The sequence below is a fragment of the Saimiri boliviensis genome, chromosome 6 (assembly GCF_048565385.1).
Source record: "Saimiri boliviensis isolate mSaiBol1 chromosome 6, mSaiBol1.pri, whole genome shotgun sequence".
NCBI classification, from domain to species: Eukaryota; Metazoa; Chordata; class Mammalia; order Primates; family Cebidae; genus Saimiri; species Saimiri boliviensis.
The window spans coordinates 36,666,752-36,679,780 of NC_133454.1; the positions used below are offsets into that span (position 1 = coordinate 36,666,752).

Sequence of the window (13,029 nt, forward strand, 5' to 3'; positions counted from 1 at the left end):
TCCGTAGTTTTTAGTCTAAACTTTCTCCACCTGCCTTCCTACCTCCCAATTTCTGGCTGCTTAATTTGCTTTCTCTCCTTTTATCCAATTATCTTTGAGCAGTGCCTCTTTTCATTCCTTTAGAAATGACATATTGAAGCTGTCATAAAATATACGTATCTAAGTCTGGGATGTCTTACTTGGTTGTGGTAAGCACATAGTTTTTGTGGACAAATTAATTATACCAGGTGTTCCCATTAAAATATAACTAGTATTAAGAACCGTAAGTGTTCTCCTGGAAAACAGATTTAGATTTTAAGATTGTTGAGAATACATTTCTGGCACAGGTTTAAGTAGAGAACCTATAGTGAGTTCAATACCTTTCATAATGTTTTATAAACTATTAGAAACAAATCTCACGTGTGGTGGCTCGCACCTGTAATTCCAGCACTTTGGGAGGCCAACGCGGGCGGATCACGAGGTAAAGAGATGGAGACCATCTTGGCCAACATGGTGAAACCATATCCCTAACAAAAATAAAAAATTAGCTGGGCATGTGGCAGGTGCCTGTAATCCCAGCTACTCGGGAGGCTGAGGTAGGAAAATCAATCACCTGAACCTGGGAGACGGAGGTTGTAGTGAGCCAAGATCGCAACACTGCACACTCCAGCCTGGGAACAGAGCTAGACTCCGTCTGGAAAAAAAAAAAAGAAAAGAAAAGAAAAGAAAAAAAGAAAGAAAAAGAAAAGGAAACAAATCTCGTTCCTGTGAGAGTCCCTTTTAGGAAAATATGTCCTTATTATCTTTGAAGTCAGATATTGAGGCAGATGGGTCAAAGTTGAAAGGAGAAAATTTGAGACTTGGAGATAATGAAGCAAATTGCTGCAGTCTTGTAAAATCTGCCATTGATTAAGCCAACCTGGAAATGGATCCCGACTCTGATCCTTCGTACAATCTTGGGCAAGTTCTTAGCTCTCTCTGAGGTTTTCTCTATTTTAAATAGGCAGTAACTATCTTTGCCACACAGGTTTATTGTGATAATTAAATTAATTCATTTTTGAGCTAATTATTAGTCACCTACCATGGATTAGGTATTATACTAGGGAGGGACATAATCTAAAATAAATGACCCAGTAAAAAAAAAAAAAAGTTTGGTTTCTCTTTAATTTCTACTAAAAAAATACATGAATATTTTAAGGTATTTAGCCAAAAGGAATTTCGTATAATAAAACATTATTATTGGCTATCTTTTAGGGATTTCTTTAGGGGATCTGCAGAAATTTGTTCTTTTGGAAGTATTACTCTTATGTGGTCTGTTGTATTCATTGCTTTTCTGTATCAAGCTTACCTTTGAGCAAATTTGTTGCGTTTTGTTTACTTTGGTAATCCATATGTTTGTATTTCTAGTGTGGATTGAATTTTATTGTATTTATGAGTCATTGTTTCTGACAAAATTTTTATGCCGCAATTGTCTCATCTGTTCTTTTGCTGAATTGAAAAGAAAGAAATAATTTAAGACAAGAATTTTGGCCATTGGGCTCTGTCTGGCCACGTTGAACAGGTGTGGTTTTGTAATATGGTATCAGTGTCCTGCAGTTTCTGTTATTTAAATCATGAGTAACTGTAATGGGCAGAATGATGCAAACATTTCTGAAATCCTGTTTTTGTGACAATCTTTTTAGCAGAGCTTTTATATCATCTAGAGACTATGAAATGATTTGTTTAAAGGGTACTAAAGTGTATTTACCTTTAAAGTCAATTCTTAAATGCTGCAGTGTGAAAAGGTTGTTAATGACACTTCATATTCCTAATTCTACTAAACTTGATAAAAACATTTCAGAGTGCCAAAAGGGAATTGAATTTTAAGTCCACTTACAAGTAAAACATAAAAATTATTGTGTGTGTGTGTGTGTGTGTGTGTGTGTGTATTTTAGACACCTTCATGCTTTTGGAAGCAGCCATTCCCAGTAACCCTAACTTCCAGAGCTGATGAGATGTTTCATCTTTTCTTTTACAACCAATGGGAAAAGGACTTGTGAAATTCCTGTGTGAAAGGAATTTTGTTGAGCACATGTGACAGCCAGCCCTCTAACATCTGGGGATAGTTCTTAGTTCTTGGACCTGATGAAGAGATAGTAGACATCAGTTAGTGAAGAGTTATCTGGCTAGGCTTTTCAGATTCTTTTTGGTCAGGCTTTTCAGATTCTCTTTCATCAGGTTAAACTACAACATATAAACCTAAAGAATTTTTATTTAGCCGGGCATGGTGGCTAACGCCTGTAATCCCAGCACTTCGGGAAGCTGAAGTGAGGGGATCATTTGAGCCCAGGAGTTTGAGACCAGCCTGGGCAACATGGCAAAACCTTGTCTCTACAAAAACAATACAAAAATTAGCTGGGCATAGTGGTGCATACCTGTAGACACAGCTACTGAGGAGGCTGAGGTGGGAGGATCACTGGAGCCTGGGAAAGTCAAGGCTGCAGTGAGCTGTGATTGCACCACTTCACTGCAGTCTGGGTGATGATGTGAAACCCCATCTCAAAAAAATAAAAATAAAAAAAAAATTCTTGTTTGAATCAGATTGACTTTAGATCTCAAATTAATTATGCCCTTTTGTAGTTTTTTAGCTTTTGTCTGCAGTTGAGAAATAAGGATAACTTTCCTCTTTCTGTCCTTAAATATGTAGGGCTGGGAGAAAATTTAAAACTTGGTAGAAGTATTCTGCCTTTGAGGGAGATCTCCCTCCCCTTTCATTTCCTGTTCTACTTAACTCGTTAAGGAGAACTATCCAGAACAGCCCAGACTTTGTCCCTATCCTTTATAGAACAGGATGTCTATAACCCAGGGAACCTAGTATCCCCTGGGGTATAAAACCTAGAGTGGAGTGCTTTCAGCTGCAGTTTGATGTGGGGCATGCGCAGGAAAGACTTCATTCCTCCCAGGCAGCTTTCCTGATACTTGGGAACTGGCCTGCCGTGCGTCCTAGGCTTCTGTTGCTTCTTGTTGCCTGTATGTGAGTAATAAAGTTGCTTTGTGTAACTTGCTGTGAGAGTGTTCTGTCTCACAAGACTAGCTGCATATGCGCATAACTGAGTTTGTGTAAAAACCTCCTGTCAGAGATAGAAACTTCAGTAGAAATTCATGAGGGCTTTAAACTCCTCCTCCGAGAGTGATACTGGTGCATAGTATTGGCGAGGCATTTAGAATCCTCTTCTGAGATTGCTGTTGGTGTGTGGTATTCCCCTCTCAGGGATTGATGGTGGTGGTGCACAGTATTCTACTTCACATTAGGGACTTTATAAAAGAGTGAGGAAGCAATGATTTCTCTTCTTAGGAAGCTTACAAGCTAGACGTAATACAGATATGTGAAAACGTGGATGGTGTTAAATGGTTGAGAAGTCACTGGAAAGACTGCAGTCAGCAAAGCTTCGAGGGAGATGTCCACTGATGGGATTGGTGTGGGAAGACAGTCTAGCAGTACAGACCAGCAGGGACAGAGCACTGAAGCAGAAATGAAGAGTCTTCCTAACAGGGCTGGCAAATTGGTATCTTTTTAATATTAAAGCAGTTAACAAATGAGAAATGAGGGGAGACCTGAGAAACACATACTGTGAGCTTTTGAAAGCCTAAACTGTCCCTTAAGCTTCATGGGGACCTTTGCCTATCCTGTATTTGATTCATGATGGTGTGTGCCCCTTGAATTGTGCTGGGCCCTTGGGAGTGCAGAATCATCATGTGTTGAGTCTAGGCCATGAGCAGCAATGCCACACATACCACTGCACATTTTAAGACCTGCTTGTGGTTCATTGTGAAGTACGTTTTTAAGCTTAGATAATAGAAATGGGTGAACTTAATTATAAGTAAATGAAAACAAAAAAACAACAACTAGTTGATTCCCTGTCAAACGAATGCTGTTGTCAGTTAATGAAGATAATGAAATTGAGTGCTTAAGAAAATGAACCGATGGTTTTCTAGTTAGTAAATTTACTGATTGTCAATTTCTGAAGCATCAGTTCTTTCTCTGGACTCACATGTTTTTTATATGAAATAGAATTGTATTTTTGTGGTTTTATATCCTATGGGGTAAAAGCTTGTTTCTTAGGAGGAGGACAGTATTATTAGAAAATGACTTGAATTTCACCATAAAAATGTACTAAAAAACATAAATTACAGTAGTTTTATTTTGTTGATAGGCAGGTCTGCAAAAAAGAAAAATTAAAGCATTTTCTGGTAGTATAAGTCTTGTGAGAGGTTTTAGGAAGGATAGGAACCCCCAACCCCCTTTTTAAAAAACTGTCTTTAGGTTATTTGGAGAATGAATGAATTGGGTGGAGCAAAAAGCAATATTAAATAAGCAAAGTCCTTGGGTATCAGTTCAGAGCCCTTTGACTGAAGGAGGGCCAGTGAGGAAAATTCCAGGATGAGCTCTTGAGATACTTAAAGCTACAGAATTAAGTATTCATAGGGGATTTCAACAGCTTAGACATCTGTTGAATAATACGTATCACTAAACATTTATCATCTGAGGATGGCTCTGGGTTATGTAGAGGATAAATTCAAAAAAGGAAACCAAGGAGAAAGCAGTCTGGTTTTGTTTCATGCAAGTAGGGAATGAGCAATAATTCAAACTTGATGTGGATTTAGTATTTACTCTGCATGAACTGGCCTGAGTATTCTGTCCTGGCACTCAAGTTCTCTCACATAGGATATCATATATTCAAATGTTCCAATGGCTTCCAAACTGTGGTTTGTGATCCTAGAGGGTTGGTTAAATCAATTTAGTATGTTGAACTAGTATTAGAAAAAAATAGAGTAGAAAAGACACACCATATGTAATCCCAGCACTTTGGGAGGCTGAGGCATGCAGATCACTTGAGGTTGGGAGTTTAAGACCAGCCTGGCCAATATGGCGAAACCTGTCTCTACTAAAAATATAAAAGTTAGCAGGACATGGTGGGGCACACCTGTAATCCCAGCTATTCAGGAGGCTGAGGCAGGAGAATCCCTTGAACCTGGGAGGTGGAGGTTGCAGTGAGCTGAGATCCTGCTATTGCACTCCAGCCTGGGCAACAGAGCAAGCTTCCATCTTAAAAAAAAAAAAAAAAAAAAAAAAAAAGGCACCATAGTGTATTCAGTGTAATAAGGGCAAATACTGTTTAATGAAACTTGTTTCTGTTTTACAAGTACACACGCACGAGGATACAATGTCAGATTTTAAAATGTAGTTATTACTGCAAGTCATGATCAAAATAAAAAATATTGAGGTACACCATCTTACGAGTTTAGATGTGTGTCTCTATCATGTATGTAGGGAAGCCTGATTCACCTTTTATTGAAAAGATATGTGGGATAGATCACTTGGAGAAGAGAGATGGTTTGGAGGTCACAGTGTTGGTGGCATGAAACACATTTTATAGGTCTTGTGAAGCACTTCAAGGTAGAACCAGGCTAGCCCCATTGTAGATAGCCCTGAAGGTGGTATCAGCCACTGGATCTAGCATCTGAGACTAAGATCAAGAAAGAGAACTTACCTAGTTCATGAAAGCAGATAATTTCTGTGCAAATGCATATACAGACATAAAAATAAAAAGACACGGTTTGACATAAACGTTGTCTTTTTATTTTGTTCTATTAAGAATATTTTATGTTTTTGGAGGAAAATAACTTGTTTTTTAGAAAAAAGGAAGATTTACTCAGATGAGCAAGTTTGAAACAGAAAGCAAAATGCCAACCTGTAAAGTTTGAAAATAAATAAATTGGACAAGGAATCAAATACACCAAGAATAGAAAAATGAATGTTACATATAGGTATGAAAATGTGTCTCAAATGGTAAAATAAAAATGCATTTTTGAACATGAATTTAATTAAACTGGAATCATCTATGTGGTGCATAATTTTTTACTAATTCTCACATAGTAAATTGTCACTTAGAATAATTTCTCACATAGTAATTTCTTACTTCATATATATTAAATACACAGATTACTAAAATGAATCCTATATTGAATAAATTATCATGTAAAGTAGTTTCACAGATTCAGTACTTTAATGTGACTTATTTAAACGTGTATTACTTTTGATGGATTTGATATTTTATTCAAGCTTTAACGTATTCTTTAATGAATGGTGTTTGTGATGGAGAAAGGAAAAGGAGGTTGTGATGCTTTACTATACCTCATGATTTATGTGCCTTATTGAATATGATTCCTTAGTAGATTGGAAGAACCAATAATCCTTCAAAGAAAATAGATTACTGGGAAAATATTGGAAAGAACATTGGACTAATTGAAAAGCTTAGAATAACAGCATTTAGTGCTAGATAAATTTAAAAATGTCAGGCACAGCTAAATGAATTCAGTTTTCTTGCTTTCTAGTTCTTCATTCACCACTAGATACTGTCTTTTTCTTTTTGCTGAAATACTGACTAATCCAATAATAGGAGAAAATAATTGAATATTAATGGTAATTTTCAAGTTAGGGTGAGGATTTTACTGCAGATTAAAGCTGTGACAGGAGGTTGTATCTACTTTGAGCTCTGTTGAAAGTTTTGGCCATGATAATTATTTAACATCAGTCTCCATGGCAGCAAGGAGAAAAACCTAGGCAAACAAACAGATGGATTCAGAGGACCGTAAGTGATCAAGCCCCGTAGGAGCCAGCAGCTGGCCTTCTGTGGGCTGCTTAATAGCATTTTCTTTAGCTTGTTGTCTGCCTGTACTCGGCAGCAAGCTGGAGGTCAGATCTGTGGTGCAAAGACATTTGCCTCCAGGTCCTGGTGTGTACTCACTCACAGGTGACCTCACCCATATCTCTGCCTCTCTCCTCTTTCTCCTTTTTTCGTTTATTGTGTGTGTGTTGTGTGTGCAGGTTCAAAATGACAGGTGGTAAAATGAGCAGCAAAAGGATACTCTTGGCTATGCCTGCTCTTTCTGTCTTTCAGATATTGCACATCCTGAGCCTGTTATTTTACATAGAAGAAAAATGAAGCCACTTCACACATCAATAGAGAAGGGTGATTGAAAAGAGAAAGGAAGAAGCTGAGCGTGCTTAGCAGCAAGGCTATGTATTACTTCTGTATACCAGGCAGTTTTCCAGGCTGTAGTTTCACCCCCAACCTTGCCTCCCCTGCTGAATGTGGCTCGTGCCAAATTCCTGCCGTTGGCTGAGTCATCATGCCCTAGTTGGTCTGGCACTGTAGTCAACATTTGTAGCCTTTACCATTGTTGCTTTGGACCTAGATCACTGGGTTAGATTATAGGCTAGATAATTAGGTTTTCCTGAATTGAGAATCTGCTGAGAACTTGCCCCAGAAGGCACACCATGGTGGTTATTCACAAAGATGGCCTGGAGTATGTGTGCTGGGAAAATCCAGTAAGTCACTCCTTAATTCAGTTCAGCAGCCTTTTACTGATTGCCCAGAAACTGGATGATCTGGCAGAATTAAATGGATTATTTTGTTTAAGACCTAAAGCAAAAAGTTTAAGGTGGGCCTCAAGGGATTCTATATGTAAATTGTTCCTATGAATGATTATTGATAATGTTGGAAAAAAATGGGAGAAAAATTCATACAAATGACTGTCCTGATGGTGGGAATATAATTATTTGTCTTATTTTCTAAACTTTCTCTAATGTTTCAGTACTGTTTATACAATAATAATATTTAATAATAACAACTGGTTTTGTTCTCATGGGGGGAAAAGGCCCAAGATAAAAATTCCAGACATATAAAAGTGAAAATATGGCTAGATTCAGTGTCAAGAATGTTTTGGAAAGAAAAATACCACAGCAAAAAAACCCCAAGAACTTAAAATGAGATTATTATTTAATGTTAATTGTATTTGACTCTATTGGTTGAGATAACTTTTTTTGTTTTTTTTTTTGAGACGGAGTTTCGCTCTTGTTACCCAGGCTGGAGTGCAATGGCGCGATCTCGGCTCACCGCAACCTCCGCCTCCTGGGCTCAGGCAATTCTCCTGCCTCAGCCTCCTAAGTAGCTGGGATTACAGGCACGCACCACCATGCCCAGCTAACTTTTTGTATTTTTAGTAGAGACGGGGTTTCACCTTGTTGACCAGGACGGTCTCGATCTCTCGACCTCGTGATCCACCCGCCTCGGCCTCCCAAAGTGCTGGGATTACAGGCTTGAGCCACTGCGCCCGGCCGATAACTTTTTTTTTTGAGAGCCTAACATTGACATGTAATGTTTATTGAACACATATTGCTTTTAAAAGTTTAAAATATACATATATACATGGTCCTTATTAGGGTTTTATTTTCTTAAAAAAATTTTTACTACTTTTACCATGAACATTTTCAAATGTATTCAAAAATGAATATCAAAATAACTAGCATATTCTGGTTTTAAAATAGAATAATATGGTGAACTTCTGTATACTTATTTAGGTTCTATAGTTATGCAGAATTATTTTAAGTCATTTTTTTTAACTGAGCAGATAATACAGAGTTATACTATGACCCATCTCTTCCCTGCTCTCGTACACATATGAAGTGAAGTTTCCCCTATTAATATCTTGCATTAGTGTGGTATATTTGTTAAATGAAGCAATATTGATACAATATTCTTAACTAAAGTCAGTAGATTACATTGAGGTTCACTCTGTGTTGTACAATTAGATGGGTTTTGGCAAATGCTCAATGTCATGTATGTACTATGTGGAATAGTTTTGTAACCCTCAATTCCCTTGCTCTTTACCTAATAATTCTCCTGCCCTTTTTCTCACCTAACCTGTCAGTGGTTAGGTCAACCCACTGATATTTTGTTTTGTTTTAAACTGCTTCCAAAGTTTTGCCTTTCACAGAATGTCATCCAGTTGGAATCATGCAGTATATATCCCTTTCAGACTGGCTTCTTTCACTTAGCAATATGGAAGAATGGAAGATAGAAGACTCTTAAATGCATATACTGTGACTTGATAGCTGCTGCTGCTTCTTTTTTTGAGACAGTCTCATTCTATCGCTCAGGCTGCAGTGCAGTGGTGCAGTCTTGGCCATATTATAAGAGTATGTTTAGCTTTGGAAGAAACTGCCAAACTTTTCCAAAGTGGCTGTATCATTTTGCAATCCCGTAAACGGTGAATGAGAGCTCCTGTTGCTGCATATCCTTGCCAGCATATGGTGCTGTCATTGTTTTGAATTTTAGTGCTTCTAATAGGTACACAGTAGTATTTCATAGTTTTATTTGCACCTTCCTAATGACATATAACATTGAGTATCTTTTCATATGTTGTTTTGCCATCTGCTTTTTTCCTTGGTGAGTTCTGATATTTTGCCTGTTTTATAGCTGGTTGCTGTTTTTCTTATTTTTGAATGTTACTAGTCCTTGGTATAGTTTGGATATAAGTCATTCATCAGATATGTGTTTTGCAGTTTTGTTTTTTTTTAAATTATTATTATGATTTTTTGAGACCGAGTCTCACTCTGTTGCCTAGGCTGGAATGCAGTGGCACACTTGGCTCACTACAACCTCCACCTCCCGGGTTCAAGTGATTCTCTTGCCTCAGCCTCCCAAGTAGCTGGAATTACAGGCATGCTCCATCATGCCCAGCTAATTTTTGTAGTTTTAGTAGATACGGGGTTTTGCCATGTTGGCCAGACTGGTCTCGAACTCCTGATCTCAGGTGATCCGCCTACCTCTGCCTCCTAAAATGCTGAGATTATAGGTGTGAGCTACCGCACAAATTTTATATTGTGCATATTTGAAGTTTACATCATGTGTTTTGCGTATTCCTTAACAGTTTCTTTTACAGAACAGGCAGTTTTAATTTTAATGAAGTCCAACTTACCAGTTTTTTCTTTGGATCAAACTTTTGGTGTTATATCTAAAAAGTCGTTGCTAAACCTGAAGTTTTCTAGATTTTATAATAATATTATGTTATCTTTCAGGAGTGTTACGGTTTTGTGTTTATATTTAGATCTGTGATTTATTTCTAGTAAATTTGTGTGAAGGGTGTGAAGTCCATATCTAGATTTATTATTTTACTTGTGGATGTCCTGCTGTTCTGGCATCATTTGTTTAAAAGACTATCTTTGCATTATTATATTTCATTTGCTCCTTTGTCAAAGATCAGTTATGGGTCTATTTATGGGCTATTTAATTCTCTCGGTCTGTTTTTCTGTTCTTTCACCAATACCACACAATCTTGATTACTTTAGCTTTATGGTGAGTCTTGAAGTCAGGAAAACCAGTCCTCTGACTTTATTTTTCTTCTTCAATATTGTCGCTTACTCTGAGTCCTTTGCCTTTCAGTATAAACTCTAGAATCAGCTTTGTTGATGTTTATAAAATTGCTTCCTGGGATTTTGATTGGGATTGCACTGAATCTATAGATCAATTTGGGAAGAACTGAAATCTTGAAAATATTTTAAGTCTTCCTGTCTAGAAACATAGACTATCTTTCCATTTATTTAAATCTTTAAAAAATTTATTTCATCAGAGGTTTATAGTTTTCCTCATATACATCTTAGAAATATTTTGTTAGATTTAAACATAAGTTTTTTTTTTGAGGGGAGTGAAATGTAAATGAAGTTGAGTTTTAAATTTCAAATTGTACCTTTTCATTTCTGATATAGGAAAGACATTGACTTTCATGTATCAACCTTGTATCCTGAAACCTTACTATTAATTCCAGGAATATTTTTGTTGATTCTTGGGGATCTTCAACATGGACAGTTGTCTCATTTGTAAACAAAAGCAGTTTTATTTCTTTCTTCACAATTGTATTCCTTAATGTCCTTTTCTTATTTTTATTTGCTAGGATTTTTAGTATGATGCTGGATTTGAGTGGTGAGAGGTGGGATATCCTTGTCTTCCTCCCAGTTTTAGGGAGAAAGTGTCTAGTTTCTCACTATTCAATATAACCTTAGCTGTAGGTATTTGGTAGATCATCTTTATCAAATTGAGGAACTTCACATCAATCTTTCCAATTTGCTGAGAGTTTCTATCATGACTTGGTGTTGAATTTTGTTAAATATTTTTCCTCTTTTAACTTTTTAATTAATTAATTTTAATTGACAATTGAAACTTGTATATATTTATCTCAAATTCTTTCTACATTTATTGATGCGATCTTAAGATTTTTTTTTTTTTACCTCTTAATATGATGGGCTATATTAATTTATTTTAGAATGTTCTGTCAGCCTTGCATACCTAGAATAAATCTTACTTGGTTGGGATAATTTTTTATAACACATTACTAGATTTGATTTGCTAGTATTTCATTGAGGATTTTTATATCTATGTTCATGGGACAGAATGGTCTGTAGTTTTCCTTTCTTGTCATGTCTTTATCTGGTTTCGTTGTTAGGGTAATACTGTCCTCATAGAATGAGTTAGCAAGCATACTTTTTGCTTCTATTTCTGAAAGAATTTGTGGAGAATTGGTTTAATTTTTTCTTTAAATATTTGGTAGAATTCCCAGTGAGACTATATGGACCTGGTGCTTTCTTTTTTGGGATGTTTTAGTTATTATTTTTAAAGATAAAGATGTATTCAGATTATGTACTTGTGTGAATTTTGAAAGTTTGTGTCTTTCAAGGTATTGATTCAGTTTCATCTAAGTTTTCATATTGTAGTCATAGAGTTGTTTATAGTATTTCTCTATTATTTCAATGCACGGGGGATTAGTAGTGATAACCCTAATTTCATTTCTAATATTTGGGTCTTCACTCTTTTTTTCTTGGTTATCCCAGCTAGAAGTTTATTAATTTTATCAATCTTTTCAAGGAACCAGCTTCTGGTTAATTCTCTATTAATTTTTCATTTTCAGTTTTATTGATTTGTGCCCTACTTATTATTTTTGCTACTTGATTTCGGATTATATTGCTCTTCTTAAGGGAGAAGCTTAATTATTGCTTGTACATCTTTCTGCTTTTCTACTATATGCATTTATTGCTAAATAGCTCCCTCTAAACATGGCTTTTGTTACACTGCACAAATTTTTATAAGTTGTATTTTTATATTTAACTTAAAATATTTTAAAATTACTTTGGTGACTTTTACAACCCATATGTCATTTTGAAGTTATGTTATTTTCAAATCTCCTGGTATTTTTGGATTTTATGTAATTCTATTTGGTCCCTTATATGCCCATTTTATTGCTTTTAAGTATTTTTAAGTGCTTGCTATAGAGCTTGCAATATACATATTAAAGTCCACTTTTGAATAACAGTATACTTCTTCAACAGTAGCGTGGTTACTTTAAAACAGTAGTTTCAGTTCCTCCTTCCATCTCTTATAATGCTGTAATTTCATGTATTCATATGCTATAATCAACCAATGCATTGTTCCTATTATTACTCTGAACAAATGATTATCTATTAGATGAATTAATAATAAAAAGGATAAAAATTTTATTTTACATTTTTTTTCCCTTTCTGATTCTCTTCCTTTCTTTATGTAGGGCTGAAGAACTGTTAACATTTCTTGCAAGGCACATCTCCCGGTGACACATTCCCTCAGTTTTTATTTGTTCAAGGAAATATTTTCTCTTCTCCATTTGAAGGATAATTTTCTTGGATACAGATTTCTCGATTAATGGGCCATTTCTTTCAACAGTTTACCTATTTCGTTCCATTTTTTCCTGACTTCTGAAGAGATGTCTGATAAAATTCTTATCCTTGTTCCTCTATAGGTAAGGTTAGGTTCCTCTGGCTTTCTTTAGTGTTTTCTGTTTTCTTTGCTTTTCTTCAGTTTGAATATGGAATTCCTAGGTATAGATTTTTTGTAATTTATCCTGCTTAGTGTTTGGTATCTGCCATTAAATTTGGAAAATGCTTAGCCATTATTACTTCATATGTTTATGTGCTCCCTTCTTTCTTTCTTCTTCTTCTGATATTCCTATTATGTGTATGCTATGTTATTTGTTATTGTCTCACACTTCTTGGATATTATTCCCTTTTCTCACTTTCCAGTTTGAGAAATTTCTGTTGACATTTGTCAAGCTCACTGATTCTTTGCATGGTATTTTCTAGTGTACTGATGCCCATGAAAGCCATTCTCCCTTTCATTCTGTTTCAGTGTTTTTGATTTC

The 13,029-nt window shown here is 35.9% G+C and overlaps 1 protein-coding gene across 3 annotated transcripts in view; it reads left to right on the forward strand.

Moving 5' to 3' along the window:
• The window catches only part of ARHGAP42 (Rho GTPase activating protein 42), a 303,129-nt gene that overhangs the window by 26,833 nt on the left and 263,267 nt on the right, over window positions 1–13,029 (forward strand). The window lies entirely within an intron of this gene.